The sequence below is a fragment of the Neolamprologus multifasciatus genome, chromosome 12, assembly GCF_963576455.1.
Source record: "Neolamprologus multifasciatus chromosome 12, fNeoMul1.2, whole genome shotgun sequence".
Classification (NCBI taxonomy): Eukaryota; Metazoa; Chordata; class Actinopteri; order Cichliformes; family Cichlidae; genus Neolamprologus; species Neolamprologus multifasciatus.
In genome coordinates this window covers 34,725,324-34,740,999 of record NC_140450.1, presented here as the reverse complement: position 1 = coordinate 34,740,999, position 15,676 = coordinate 34,725,324, and the positions used below count along the sequence as shown (strand labels likewise).

General features: G+C 40.1%; 1 protein-coding gene and 1 long non-coding RNA gene across 2 annotated transcripts in view; one reads left to right on the top strand and one right to left on the bottom strand.

The window, feature by feature from the left end:
* The window catches only part of LOC146507423 (glutathione hydrolase 5 proenzyme-like), an 86,642-nt gene that overhangs the window by 23,639 nt on the left and 47,327 nt on the right, over window positions 1-15,676 (bottom strand). The gene's annotated exons all lie outside the window — the stretch shown is intronic.
* Window positions 2,647-10,742, top strand: LOC146507425 (uncharacterized). Its single transcript, XR_014877316.1, has 2 exons — window positions 2,647-6,943; window positions 8,505-10,742. It is a non-coding gene; the product is annotated as an uncharacterized LOC146507425 (long non-coding RNA).

The following is a 15,676-nucleotide window of genomic DNA, read 5'->3' as shown; positions in this document are numbered from 1 at the left end:
TATGGGGGGTGCTTTGCTCAGGGACAGTCTCTGTAGGAGTGGACTGGATCTGCTTTGCTTTGCTTTGAGCCTCTGTTTGTGGGATCAGCACGAGATGACTGCGGTTCCTTCTGATTGTCCCTTGAGGTCTGCTGATGATGTACGATCGTGGAGTTGGGTGGACTGATGTCACTGTGCCTTGTGCTTTTGCATCCATGATCTCTCAGAATGACAAATCTGCTGAAAATCAGGCAGACATGGCTCTAAAGTTTCAGGAAGCATTGGCAAAGTAGTACGAAGTCTGTGCCCCATGAGAAGTTGAGGTGGGCTGTAGCCATTCGCCAGTGCTGTTTTCTGTAAGCCAGCGATGCTTTGTATGGATCGCTGGCCTTTTTGAGGAGATTCTTGATGGTCTGGACGCCTCTCTCCGCCTCGCCGTTGCTCTGAGGGTATCTGGGACTACTTGTTACTCTCATGCTCAAAACGGTAGTCCTTTGCAAAGTCTTCCATGGCTTGACATGCAAATTGTGGGCCATTATCCATAATCAGTGTTTCAGGTATTCCATGACGTGCAAATATTGACGTTAAATGCACAATCACATCAGGATGAACGAGTTGGGCTAAGATGAGCAATCTCGACATACCTCAAGAAATAATCCACTACCAACAAATAGTTTTTGTCCTTTAGTGTGAACAAATCCACTCCCAACTTCTGCCATGGCCTCTCAGAGAAACATGTGGGCATAAGAGGTTCCCTCACATTGACTCTTCCCTGTATGCACAGCCTGCACTTAAGGACAAGTTCACTGATCTGATTACTTAATCCTGGCCACCACACTGCTTGTCAGGCACGTTCTGACACTTAACTACACTTTGGTGACCCTGGTGTATTTGGTCCAAAACTGCATTTTGCATGTTTGCAGGTAAGAATTTTGTGTACACTCAAAACTGCTCTTTCTGACCAGTAGTGTTTTATTACTCCCTGCAGCTGGTTCCTGTCCGGCCAGCCCTCAGCACAGAACTTCATGACTTGGGAACAGACACTGTCAGACTGTAGCTGCTCACGGAGATCTGCAAGATACTTGCTGCTAGTAGGAAGGCCCTCCAGCACTGTGTCAACGTAAATATCAGTGTCCTCTATAAGATCATTGTCTCTGGGCATCACACTGTTTGTCAGCGGTAAACGCGAGAGCGTGTCGGCTGTGGTGAGGCTTGCGCATGCGAAATCTCTGTATCTGCGGTAGAAGCAAATCCAAGGCTTGCCCTCCGAGTAGACTCACGAGTGGCTTGTGGTCAGTCTCAAGCTCAAAGTGTAGCCCCAGAATGAAGTCATTGAATCTTTCACAGGCCCAAGTGAGTGCCAGCGCTTCTTTTTCCAGCTGAGCATAGCGCTGCTCTGTGGGCGTCAAGGATCGTGAGGCATAAGCGACTGGTGACCACACGTCATTGTCTTTCTGTAGCAAAACCGCCCCCAACCCGTGAGAAGAGGCGTCTGCTGAGATCCTTTGGGGCTTGTTTGGGTTGTAAAGCTGCAGTACCAGAACGGATTACACTTGTCATTTTAAACTGTTAAATGCTTTATGTGCTCAGGCTGCCAGTACCACATGTTTTTAGTTGAAAGCAAGTCTCTCAGTGGCTTGTCTTTTTCGGAAAGGTTTGGGATGAGTTTCCCAAGCTGGTTCACCATTCCAAGGAAGCTCCTAAGCTCGCTCATGGTGCTTGGCTCTTTCATATTCTGCACTGCGTTGGTTTTGTCAGGGTCAGGACTCACACCTTCTGATGACACAATGAATCCTAAGGACAGCGTGGAGTCTCATTTTGTGCTCCTCTTTTGTGGATCCCCAGACCAGGATGTCGTCCATGTGGCACACGACTCCCGCGAGGCTGTCACTTCCATCACCATCATGTTTTGGAAATGCTCTGATGCACTGGAAATGCCAAACGGCAAATGATTGAAATGGTATCTACCAAATGGCGTAATGAATGTGGTGAGGAGAGCAGATTCTTTGGACAGGGGTATTTGCCAAAATGTTAGCATCGAGCTTGGAAAAATATTGCGCACCTGTAAGCATTCCTAGTGTTTGGTCTGCAGAGGGGAGGATATATCTTTCATGACACACTGACTCATTTAATGATCATGTCCACACAGATGCGGACTTTCTCTTTGTCCTTTTTGGGGGCTACGACCATGCCGCAGCACAATAATCACACAACCGGCATAGTAACTCCAACTTTAATGATCGCCTTCTTTCATACAACTACAGAAAAAACTGACCCTCCAAACTTCTACGTCCCCTTTCTCGCCTGCGGGTAGCCACGCCTCCCCACAGGACACTTGTGCAGTAGGACACTTACATCTTAACAATCTCTCCATTTCGTTCTCCCAGGAAAAGAAAACAGATTAGTACAATATTTTTTTCCTTTTTGAACAATATAACAGCTTAACATAATATAACACTCTACACTAGCGTTTCAAAAAATCATTTTTTTATGTGTGTTATTTTTGTTTTTTTAGTCATTAGTCCTTTCAGTCTTTCAGTTGCCACTCCACTTCTCTCAGGGCTCTTAGCAGTCCAAGTGCTGATGTTCCCACGCTGTAAAATGTAATTCTAGATGTTTGTTATTTCAACATATTATTCTTTATCATTATCATTATTATTCTTATTCTATATCAGTTTGACGATAGATGACTGAAGTTGTTGTTATAACATAGAATTACAAGTTAAAAACGTCCCAATTACACCAAAAAAAGCTAACTTGAAAACTCATGTCCAGCTAAATCAGCAACTTATGTGAACTTGACAATGTGGGTAAGTTGAGCACAGCAGGATTCAAAACTGTCCCACGTGACTGCTATCGAGGTGCATGAGGAATTGGCGGTTAACGACATGCTCACTTTACTTGGACGTTTTCTAATTGTCTTCTTTGGAATATGCTTTCAAGGTGAGTAACATTGGTTATAACTATAAGGAAAGAGAGCTACAAAAGTTGGAACATGTTTTGAATTTATGGCATGACGTGGGTTTTCTCTTTTGCCGAAATGTTTGCTTTAGCTAATGTAACTTTAGCCGACAAGGTCCAGCTTGTGTGTCATGACCAAACTTGACCTAATAAAATGACATATGGCCTTTTTTATGGGTTTAATGTGGCACTGACCAAATCACAAGTATTGTGCCGCTAGCTTTAAGGTTGTGCACTCAACCACTGTTGTGATATTAGCAAGCTAACTCAGCTAATTAATAAAGTTTATTTCATATTGTCTCTGTACTTGTAAATTTCTTTCAAGTTCACAGGTTGTTGTATTTTGGTGGAAGTTCATTTTGGCAATATTTCCAATAACTGACTGGGTTCAAAAATAACTTTTTGGCAGGACTGCTATGCTTGTTGTCATCTGTTTACCCCTATGTAATCACTTAAGTTGTTATTAACTGCTGCATGCTAAGCTGCAAGAGTGCACTGAGGATTTAGACAAAATATGGTCTACAAACCAGCATTATATTAGTTTTTATCAGATAGTCCTCCAGTGTGTTTATTTTTTGCTTTAATTATATTGTGCAGTTATTTGTTACCCTGAAATGCTTTATGCTTAACAACAGCTCACTATTTTAACTTATTTTTGAACTCTTGTGATCAGTATGACTAGATTGTGTGAGTTTCCATACTAAAAGAGCTGTAGTGATAAAATAATTGGCATAAGAGACACTGAGATTTAGCATGATATACTGCAGAAGTTTGTTTGTTTTGTTTTGTTTTGTTTTTTGCATAATTTACCTTTTAATTTAACTGCATTCCCTGTATTGTAAGAAAACTAACATTGTTTATATGTCAGAAAATTAGCAAACATGAATAAATGGCGAAAACAAAATAATTATAACATATATTTTTATTTTACTTATTTTAGGTCTGTGAAGCCAAACTTGATGCTGGGGATTTATTTTTGTCAGTGGAGTCAAATGGTAAGTTACAATTTGTGCATTTTGCCATACTGGAAACACCACAGATTATATTGTAACTTAATAGCTTAATAGCAAACTTTGCACTCTTTTGGGTAAATTGCTGTCCACACACAGAATGTGCACATTATTTCAGATATAAACAGGGAGTATGTAATGGACTTGCTGGCTTTAATGTAAAAAGCCTGTTGTGTAACTTTAATGAGGCAGTTGGACTAAAGCAATATGTTGCTCATCAAGATAAACATCTGAGGAATAAGGAAACTGTTACTTGTCCTTTTACTCAGTGTTCTTTTAATCGCACGTTTACTAAAGTTTTACATCACATAAGTCATTTTCACAATCATTCTACTTTAAAAGATATCAAGACAGAGCTTATTGTTCTCTGAACTTCCTTGTTCGCTGAACGGCAGGTAAAGTGCATCTTTTTGTTTGTTTGCTTAGATGACGGTTTGCTTAAATTTGGGTCTCAAAGAATAATTTTTTTATTCTGCCTGTACTCCCCACCCCTCTTCTTCTGTTGCTCAGGTTGAAGCAGAATTTGCCCGCCTTACATCTGTTGACCTGAAAGGGTTCCTTTTTGCTGTGCTTGACCATTATGGAGAGATTCGTGGAGCTGTACAAAATCAAGAGCAGCATAGGAGGGCTAACTAGGCTCATAAAATGCTTCGATGATGATGTAAGTGTTCAACTGCGAAATCTAATCCTTTGTGTAAGTTTTAGGTTATCCAGTTCAACTGATGAACTCATTGAAAGAAAGCTGATAAGTAAAGTCTGTCATCATATTTCACAACTGGACATTTAGTTTGGTAACTTTTACAGAATCTGTGTATATTGGTGGTAGGTTGGATATCATATTCTACTTGAATGTCCTGATAAGCCTGATTCAATGATAATCACATATTGATGGAATTATGTATCAAAAAGCTGTGAATTTGGAGCTGTCTACATGCTTCATAAACACTGTTTAAAAAGTGTTTTTGTTTTCTTTTTGACTTCTTTGACCAGAGCCCTACACAAAGGAAGAGGACAGAGGGCCTCATTTTCTAAAGGAAGATCCCTCACACACTCTCAAGACTGCGAAGGTTAGCATTGTTTCTTTTAGTAAATTTAATAATGACAGCACCACAGTGGATTTTAAATTAAACATGTGGCATCTATGAAACAGTAGATGCCACATGATAACATGTGTACTTCTTCCTCACCAAATGTATTATTACAAGATCTTTAACACTGGAGATGGTCTGGGTTTCAGAGAAACTAACTGGCAAGCTAGCATTGATATTATTAGTGTCTTGTGTTTATTCATGTCTTCACCAGGGTCTTTGACATTTCGCTGTTGTACTGTTCACTTCAGCTTTACGTTTGATTTCTCACATTGTATATTGTAATGGCAGAGATATTAGGATATTTAAGGGCCTGCAGTGGCTGCTACAGCTGTGGGGGGCAATACTTTGGTGAAATGTCCTGGACCCTGGAAAAGAGACTGGGTAAGCAATTAAAGGTCACTGGCCCAGAGTCATTGGGCAGCTGGGTAAAGGTGGATGTTGATATTCAGTGCCAATTATGCAACCTGTTCAGCCATGTCTATATGCTCTTTCTTCATGCTGTTAATATGGGGGGGTGGGGGGGGGGAATAAACTTTAATCAATAAACTGATTAAAGGAGCATTGTCTATGGAGCCACAATCTGATCCTGTAGTGTAGCTGCAGTTTGTTTAGAGCACAGCCAATATTTAGCACAAGTAAATTTAAATTCACACACACTGGTGATGGCAGCTACATTGTAGACATGCTCAGTTATTTATGAACATGGTCTTTGTTTAAAGCAAGAAATGGATTTGTAACATGGGGGTGCATATCTCATTCTGAAAAAGCTTTAACAACTAATAAGTGTTACCCAAAGCCAATCAGCATCATCCAAGGCATCAGTATGGCTCTTCTTTGGAAAGACATGAATTCTTAAGCACGAGGGATATTGTGTAATTGTAATTGTGTAATTTTATATATTTTTTTGTCTTTGAACCCTTTTATAACCGACAGGTATTGAAGACACGTTTTCTAAGAGGATGAAAGTTGGCATTGTGATGGTGAAAGAAGAAGACATCATCGATGTGTTGGTTGTCCTTGAGGCAGCAGTAATCCTGTCTAATCTGAGGGATGTCTCAAGTGCCATTTCCATGCTGATGGGTCTTCTTTTTGCCCTCAACATAGACTATCCAAAGGAACTTAAGGACATCTTTGAAGTCATTCAGAACGTCCTAATGAACATTGGTGGAAGGCAGTGCGTCTCACTACTGCAGGGTCTAAGAAACAGACTCTTGCTCACAGCATACAATTGCCTTAGTGTTAAGGACAGTTTTTATTTTACTGTTTGTTTTTTATTCTTGCAAGTTCTCATTCTCACTTTTGTATGTCAATAAATGACTACACTTTACATTCCAGATTAGACAATTGCTCATTTGTTCATTGTTTAAGAAACTTATGTGAACAACAATATAATGGTGGACTTCGCAGATGCTTATCTCATGCAAGTCAGTAGTTTTTCCTTTGTTTTGCAATTGAGCAGACTCAAACTAATGTTTCTGAAATATGCATCTTATCAAATGTTTCAGAAGCATGTACTCATTTTCAGAGATGTTGGTTCTGTGGAATTTGTTGCAATTGTAAACGAAGACAAATACAAGAGTTTGATGTCTTAGTTGTTATAAACTGATCTTTACTGTCACTTATCAAAGGTTTTGTACTATTTTAATATTTCAAGTTTTATGCTAACAGGTGTGACTGAGCACAATGAAGTTTAAAAATTTTGCAAATGTAAAGAATAACTTTTCTAAAATAGCAAGTGTTCCGTTGATACATTACATTAATGCAGACTTTATGTTGTTGCTTCACAAGAATCACTACTGCTCCTAGAGTATTGGTCAGAATTTAATCTTCACCCAAACTGGGCTCAAGACCAAGTTCAAATTTATTGTTTCACAGCGAGCAACTTTTGAGTTTTGATGGATTGTGAGCCTGATGAGCTACGTCACTGATTTTTCTGTTTCTCAGATAACTAAGATGGCACAATAAATGTTGAATGTTGCGTGCTCATGAGTAATTGTCTTGTCATGTTCTTAAAACAAACTTTCTGCTTGAAATGATCAGATACACTTTAATGGAATCTGTGGGTTTTTATTTTTTTTCTGTAAACAACAGAAAATTAATTTAAAGGAATGTAGATATTTAAACCTGAGATCTAAGATAAGCCTAACAGGAAGTTTTGCTGAAATGGATGTTAGAAAGCTAAACAAACAAACAAAACAAAACAAAAAAAAAAAACGTAAGATGTTCAATACACATTTTTCTTTACATCAATTCAATTCAATTTTCAATTCAATTCAATTTTATTTATATAGCGCCAAATCACAACAAAAGTCGCCTCAAGGCGCTTCATAGATACAGAGAAAAACCCAACAATCATATGACCCCCTATGAGCAAGCACTTTGGCGACAGTGGGAAGGAAAAACTCCCTTTTAACAGGAAGAAACCTCCGGCAGAACCAGGCTCAGGGAGGGGCGGGGCCATCTGCTGTGATTGGTTGGGGTGAGAGAAGGAAGACAGGATAAAGACATGCTGTGGAAGAGAGACAGAGATTAATAACAGATATGATTCAATACAGAGAGGTCTGTTAACACATAGTGAGTGAGAAAGGTGACTGGAAAGGAAAAACTCAATGCATCATGGGAATCCCCCGGCAGCCTACATCTATTGCAGCATAACTAAGGGAGGATTCAGGGTCACCTGGTCCAGCCCTAACTATATGCTTTAGCAAAAAGGAAAGTTTGAAGCCTAATCTTAAAAGTAGAGATAGTGACATCCAGTCAATCAACTCTGATAATTAAAATGAAACTGATTTACGAGTTCACTCAGCTACCTTAAGGAGCTCAGTTAATTAATAAACTTAAATCAACTTAGCTAACAGATTATGTTAGTTAAGCTAAAATAGATTCCTAAGTTAAACAAAGTACTAAAGTATTTGCATTAACTAAAAAACCCAAGTCAACTGAACTAGGACAAGAGTTTAAACAATAGATTATTTTAATTTATCTGAAAGGGTTTTCCCAAGTAAGAATTACAATTAAAGGAGTTGAACTGACTAACAAATCTCAGTCAACTAAACTAAGACGAAAGTTTAGACAACGTGATTTTTCATTAAGATAACAATTGGTTGTGTTACAAGAACAATTTATTTATATATATTTCTTGACTTAACTTAAAATTTTAAGGCAGCCCTTTACCTGATATTTTTAAGTTGAAACAACAAGTTATATTTTACAGTGCACTTTTGTCAGGCAGTTAGCAAGCTGCTCTTTGGTAGATGTCCATATGATGTGCTGAACAGTCCCTATGTGCATAAGTTCTTTGTTGCTACTAATGTTGAGCCACAGCCTCTTCTCAGTTACAGATTTTGTGGACTTGACAGCATCATGAAGGGAATGGTTGTCTGTTACACAGATGTTGTGTGTACCATCACCAGTGGTGAGCTCAGAATAGAGTGCAGCCAGAAAAACAGCTGTTAGTTCCCAGTTACCCCTGTACAGGTGGTCTGGACCGGCTCTCCATCCTTCGAGTCAGAGTCCCTTAATCCCTACGGGTATTACCCTGATAGGTGAAGTTGAGACTAGTTTAAGCCGGCGGCGAGGAGACTCGCTCAGCCTCTAACTGCCTTCGTCTAGAGATAAGATAAAACTTTATTAATCCCTCGGGTGGGTTCCTCTGGGAAATTTGGTAGTCTATGGGCTCAAAATGTGGTTGTACTTGTAAAGCAGGATTTGTATGTGTAAAAAGATTTGTGTGTGGACGTAGCCAAAACAAACGCGTGAATCTGTGCAAGTTACAAGTACGAATTTTGACCCTATTTTTCTTCCTTTCATCTGATTGGACAATGTCATGTGAATCACAAATGTAACAATCCAATCAGAGAACAGATGGGTTTGGCTGCCGGAAGGGAGCTTTTTTGAACTGCAGGTCCTTGAAGGTCCCTCTGACTCTATGCTCTCATTGGCAACCTTAATGAAACATATTTGTCAGCCACACTTATTAACGGCAGCTCTCCTCTAATGATCTATGGCACTTGCTGAGTAAAATTTAGTGACCTGGACAGTAGGTCCCAAGGATGTGTTATAACGATTTACTAGAATATCCTATTTATCACACTATAAACTCTAACTATTCTGTTGCTAAGTGACTACAACCGTTGTTGAGTTGGGTCTTCTTTTAGGAGGGAAGGAGGATCATCGTGCGCACTGATAGAATCCAGTTCCCTGCTGTGTTGGCAGAAGTCCAAAGGAAAGATAAAGTGTAGCCCAGTACAAAGCTCCCGGACTTCACCTTCTTGACTCCGATCCTAACTCAGCATACGATGAGTAGGCAGTTCAAAATTCATAATCCAATCAGTCGATCCACGGTGAAGGGTTATGACTTCTCTGTCGTCCCTCGCTCTAAGTCTTTTCACTGCAGATCTTCAGTCTTCATCCTACTCACCGGCTCGGGACTAGAGGAAAAAGCCCCTCTCTGCTTCTGCCTCTCATTTTTATACACCTCTACGGACCTACCTAGACATCTACCGGTGGAAACAACATCTACGGACATGTCATGTTCCTCTTTAGGCCCACCCTTTTATCTTTGACGCACTGGCATGACTTGCAGTTTTAGTGCATTTCCTTTCTTCCACTCCACCCAACAATGCTGCAACTCAACTTCCCTAAAAACTCTTAAGTTTCATACAAACAAAAATCACTTCTCCTTTCTCTCATGTCTTAAGGACCGTTTAATTCATGCACACCCATTATGATTTATTATTAATCTTTTAGCAATGCAATGCATACATAACTCTTTTTATTTGATTCTGTGCTTTAACAGACACAACAATTCCTTATTTCCATCTCCCCCCCCCCCCCCCCCCCATTCCATTTGTGATGAACATGCTGGAGATTCTCACACTGTTCTGACATAGCACTGTCGATCCCATCTGCAAGGGCCAAAGTCTCTCCTGCTAGTGTACTCTGTACCACTCTCCTGATCAGTTTGGACTGACAACATATGGGCGAAAACGTTCCACCTTCTCCCATCAACATGATAAAATGTCCACCTTGTGCGCCTCCATCTGAGAGGTTTTCCATCAAGAAATTACTAAACACCACTAATTTGACAGATTTGCTTTCACCCAAGAACTGAAACCTGGGATCAATAGGAATAGGCTGTAGGTTCTTTATGTACGTATCTTGTTGTACTTGTATTTCATTCTGAAGAGAATAAACCTCCATCCCGATGTAGTTAAAGCTGTTAGGTTCTTCTTGTCCAACTTGAAAAGTTGAAAAGCAGCTTTCAGTTTGGGGATGACTACTGTGGAGAACATGTCTGATCCAACCCACTGACTGTAGAAAACAGTCAATGGTTCTGACATTAGTGGTTTTAAATACAGCTTGTCTGGGTGAAGTGTAGAAAAGCTCGTCTGCAGTGCATGAATACATGCTTTTTGGTGTCCGATGTAACCTTCCATCCATGATTTACATTTTACGCTCTATTTTCAGGCTGCAGGCTAAAATGACATCCTATGACAAGTCATAGGGTCATATATATTTTTCTAGAAGATTTAAGTTCACACGAGTCATCACCAGGATTACTGGCTACTTTGTAAGTTTCTGATTACCCTGTCATTGGTGTTCAGGTAATTATGCGTCACAGAATCAAATGTTTCAATGCACTGTTAAATGCACTGGATCTTGAAAAAACAGCCTGAAAATAAACAACAGTTTATCCAAACACTTCTCTTTTTGATTGTTGCATTATGATTACGGATACAAAATAACTGTCAGGAACCATGTGCTCACACACATATCAGTCTTGCTGATTTCACTCTATATCAGAATAGGCCTAGGAAGCTGGCTCCGCTGCTTCCTGTATGACTCCAGGATTTACCCACACGCAGGTGACGTATGAGTAATGTATTTATTAATGTGAAGAAAGCTTTTGTAACCAGATTGAACGCATGGTTAATTTGACTTCTGTTCCCTAAAAAAAAAGAGTTCAAACTTGATATGATTTGTGAGTAATATGTACATATGTATTTTGATCTTTTGTTAGCTTTTTCTATTTAAAATCTCCCTATGGTCATTTAACCAGTATCCCTGGTTTGCAGTGTTATGCCACTGTATGTACTTTAGCTGACCTGCAACTGTTTTCAAACAGTGACCCCCCCTGCCTGTGTGGAATATTGCACCCTTCAGGATGTACCTGAACATTCGGTGTATTTAAAGATTACCTTCTTATTTTTTTAACCAGCAGAATGGGCACTGGTATCTTCACATCAGTGTTTTAAAGCAATACAGCATCTAAAGAGGTGTAGAGGAGTATAAATCTAGACAAGTACAAATAGAATACCAGTGGCACAGCATTAAAAAATAATGCAGTTTTTATTTTTATCTGATTAATTTCAGCTGTGAAACAAATTTGTGGTTGTATTACCATCACTCCATTTTATAGGCTGTATGTAAACCTCTTTATAGTTTTCTTCATATACTGTGTGCTGTAAACATCCACCAGTCCCAGAATTAGCACTCTCTGCTAAAGGCAGCAAGAGTCCACTGGACAAAACCAAAGCATGTTTTGTAAGATTTAAAACTCACAACAAATTAAAAAAAAACCCCACAACAAATTAAAAAAACCCACAACAAATTAAAAATCCTTGACGGAAAGGGATTGTCTGAAATACCGGAAGTGACGCAACGATTAGTCTAATAGGGCTTTTGGGGCGTGATGTCACGAGAGGGGGCGTGACCATGATTTTTGGTTGAGGCGCCATGTTTCTGGGCCAAACAAAGCGCTAGCGAAAGTGGAGCGTACACGGATAACACCAGCTATGGTTCATACTTGCTGTGCGGTCGGTTGTAAAGTTAGATCGCACGACCGGCAAGGCAATAAGGTTGAAAATGGTTTATCTTTTCATTCTTTCCCCACCTGGAAGCAACATGAGGCAGCTCTTGTATCGGATGCTACCAAAAGAAGGCGTCTAGTCTGGATAGCAGCTGTGAGACGAGCTGATATCCAGTTTTCTTCCATCTCCAAATATCTGTTGGTGTGCTCCAGACATTTTCATTGCGGTAAGTTATAGATATGTTCATATCACTCTTTATCCGGTCTTTAAGTCTGACGTCACTAGCCATGTCTGGGCTCAAACGCTGCTGCAGGTCCATAAATCACTGAGAATTGAAAAACTATCTAAAGTCTTTCATCTGTAATAAAATGATCAGCGTTCTGCTCTACCATGTGTAACAATTGAGTTTATCATCCAGGCAACCATGAAAGCAAAACGGAATTTATGACATTTAACAGAGTTAGAAATTAGCAGGAAGTTAGCTCGCTAGCTTCCATCTAAATGAGGGATTTTACTAAGGAGTCATGACAGTTTCACTTAACCATCCAGACCAAGGGTCTTCAGCATACCAACAAGAGCACAAATCTGCAGCACAAAATTCTGAAAAGTCCCCACATCCTCACGACGGATATCTGGTGCATCCATGACACTTACAATCTTTCTGTGAGTTTAACTGGTGGGGCTGACCGAATTTCTCAGATAGAGCTTCCACAGTGTCATGATAAGGGGGTTGGAGAATTAAGCTATCAGCTACGAGGAGAGTTTCACTCAGTTTCAAATGATCCATCCTTGAATAAATCTGTTCTATCTGGTGGCAGCAGATTGTCAAGAGGATTATTCAGCTGTGCAAACTCACTGGGGTCCTTCTTAATTAGATCAGGAATAGAAGGAGTTTTACATTCTCTTTTGTGCAGTTATGTATGATGGCTGGTATGCAAGGGAGGAATGAGGTTTATACTTGTTTTGTTTTGTTCTTTTGTTTGTTTGTTTTGTTTTACTCTTTTGCTTCGAGCTCTATCTATGTGAGCTGCATGCTAAATGATCTTTTGTTAAAAGGCTTGGCATAATAAGCATGTGCTTCAGCCAGTACCTTTTTGATTAGCCTTATCTCGTGCATTCTTACTTTGTGGTAGATCTTTATTCTGTATTCACTGAGAGATTTGAATGCTAATCAAATAAATACATTAAAAAAAAATACTGGAATGCTGTTATGATGGGTCTTTGTGCTGCTAAAGAATGGTGCTGGTCCCAGATGGTTGGTGGGTGCTTGAGTCTGGTAATTGGGATGGACACTGGCAGCTAACTGCCCATACAGGCGCGACTTCTAACTCTACTGGATGATAGGTGGATGGATGGATGCTCACACTGTTGGGCATCACCTTGAATCTCTTGGAACCCTGACGGAGTAGGTACTAAAAAAGTACCAGGTATCAGGTACTATCACCTGGCTGGTGGCTGGTGTTTTTAGAGACACGGCTGCAGCCTTTCAGCTCGCAGCCAAACATACACACTACTAACAACAACACTCAAGACCCAATACAGCCTTTTAATACAGATGTGGCTTGATCACTGATGCTGCTCAGGTGTGTCCACCTCGCCGCAGCTGCACCAATGACCACGCCCCGCCACATAAATATTAATGGGAGTGACTTGAGCCACATGCCTCTATGTCAAAGTTGCTAATGGTAGCATTACGTCCAGCAGCGAGTCCTCCGGCAGGCCAGGCAGCGAATCCTCCGGCGGAGGTGGCAGGTGAGTGGTTGCAGTTGGTGAGTGAAGATGCAAAGTGTTAAGGAGAAAATCCTGTATAAGCGGATGAAGGGAACTCAGTAGCCAGGGGAGACCGGAAACCAAGCAATACTTCTCCTCAGGATTATCCAGCCACTGTTGGGTCCATTGTGTGGTTGCATTGTTCTGTCATGATACGGCTGTGTGGCAGGCAGGATGTAGACCCAAATGCAGGACTCGAACTCAAAGTGTTAACCGAAGGAGGCTGCCTTATTGCACTTGCAAAACACCATGAAAAAACACTTGCAAAAGACAAACCAAAACTCGAAACTAAATGCTAACAGAGCTAGAGAGCACGGAAGTAAAAACGCATACACATAGGAGTGGTGAGGGGACGACGCGACACTGATAGAGAGAAACCCAGGGCTAGGAGCACAGCTGGGAGTAATAAGACATAACATTCAAGGGAAAACAAAACTAGACACGCTGACATGAGACACGGGACCGTCAAAGTAAAATGAGATGAACACAAGAAACACAAAGGAAGCACAGAGAACACCTAAACACTGGAAAAAACAACAACAAACCTGAAAACTCTAAATATTAATAAACACAAAACACGAACATGGAGTCACCAGACTCCAGACCATGACACTTTGAGCTCTACTTTCTACTGTCCTCTACTGTCATTTCATCATTGTTCATTAGCATGTCTTTGAAATTACCAGGTTTTATATCATGACAGCCCTCACAATTTCGGCATCATTAAACTGTTCTTTGAGACCCTCTTCAATCTGGTGACGGATGTTGTTATAACTGATGTCTGATCCCTGGTGTCCAATATGGTCCACGTGAATCTGAAGAAGAAACACTCAGTGCATCATGGGAATCCCTTAGCAGCCTACACCTATTGCAGCATAACTAAGGGAGGATTCAGGGTCACCTGATCCAGCTCTAACTATATGCTTCAGAAAGGAAAGTTTTAAGACTAATCTTAAAGTAGAGATAGTGTCTGTCTCCCAAATCCAAACTGGAAGCTGGTTCCATGGAAGAGGGCCCTGAAAACTGAAGGCTCTGCCTCCCATTCTACTTTTAAATACTCTAGGAATAAAAAGTAAGGTTGCAATGCGAGAGGGAAGTGTTCTAATGGGGTGATTCGGTACTATAAGGCCATTAAGATAAGATGGGGCCTTATTATTTAAGACCTTGTATGCAAAAAGCAGGATTTTGAATTCAATTCTGGATTTAACAGGGAGCCAATGGAGGGAAGCCAATATCGGAGAAATCTGCTCTCTCTTTCTAGTCCCTGTCAGTACTCTTGCTGCAGCATTTTGGATTAACTGAAGGCTTGTCAGGGAGTTTTTAGGACATCCTGATAATAATGAATTACAGTAGTCCAGCCTAGAAGTAATAAATGCATGAACTATGTAACCCACCTAAAATTGCATCATGAAATTAACTGCGGTTCCCAAAGAATGTCAGTAGGTGGCACTCTGAGATTGTGTAGTGCTTGTGAACTTGAACGTTATAGCGAATGAGAACAACGTTAAGGCTACAAATGCTGGTCGGAGCAAGTCACCAGGAATTTTTCCCTAGTTCTTGTAAAAAAAAAAAAAAAAAAAGGGTTTTACTCTTCCGCTTGTTGGGAAATGCGGACATTTTTGGTTGATGCCGATGTACCTTTTTTTATGATTCCTGTTCATTTCCAGTGAGCTGACTAACTGCGTTAGCATAGCAAGCTAATCGTTAGTTAAGTGTAGTGTAAATTCTGTGTTTTTTGAGTGCTGTATTATCTTTGATACTCTAAGCCAATGATGTCGGAAATGTTTTTTTCTGAAAGCTAGGAAGTAAGTTTTATTTCCTGTAAGGAGATGATAATCAATCAATGATAATTAATGATATAGGTGACCATTTACCAGTCTTTGCATCTTATAATTGGCATTATAAAGTTAACAGAGATGAACACAAGATTATTTACAAAAGGATTAGAACAGAGAAGACATTTAACTGTCTTAAAAATGAACTTTTAAAGCAAGGAACTTCTTCATGTTCATGTTTATGAACATGAAGAAGTACATGAAGTTAATAAACCTTA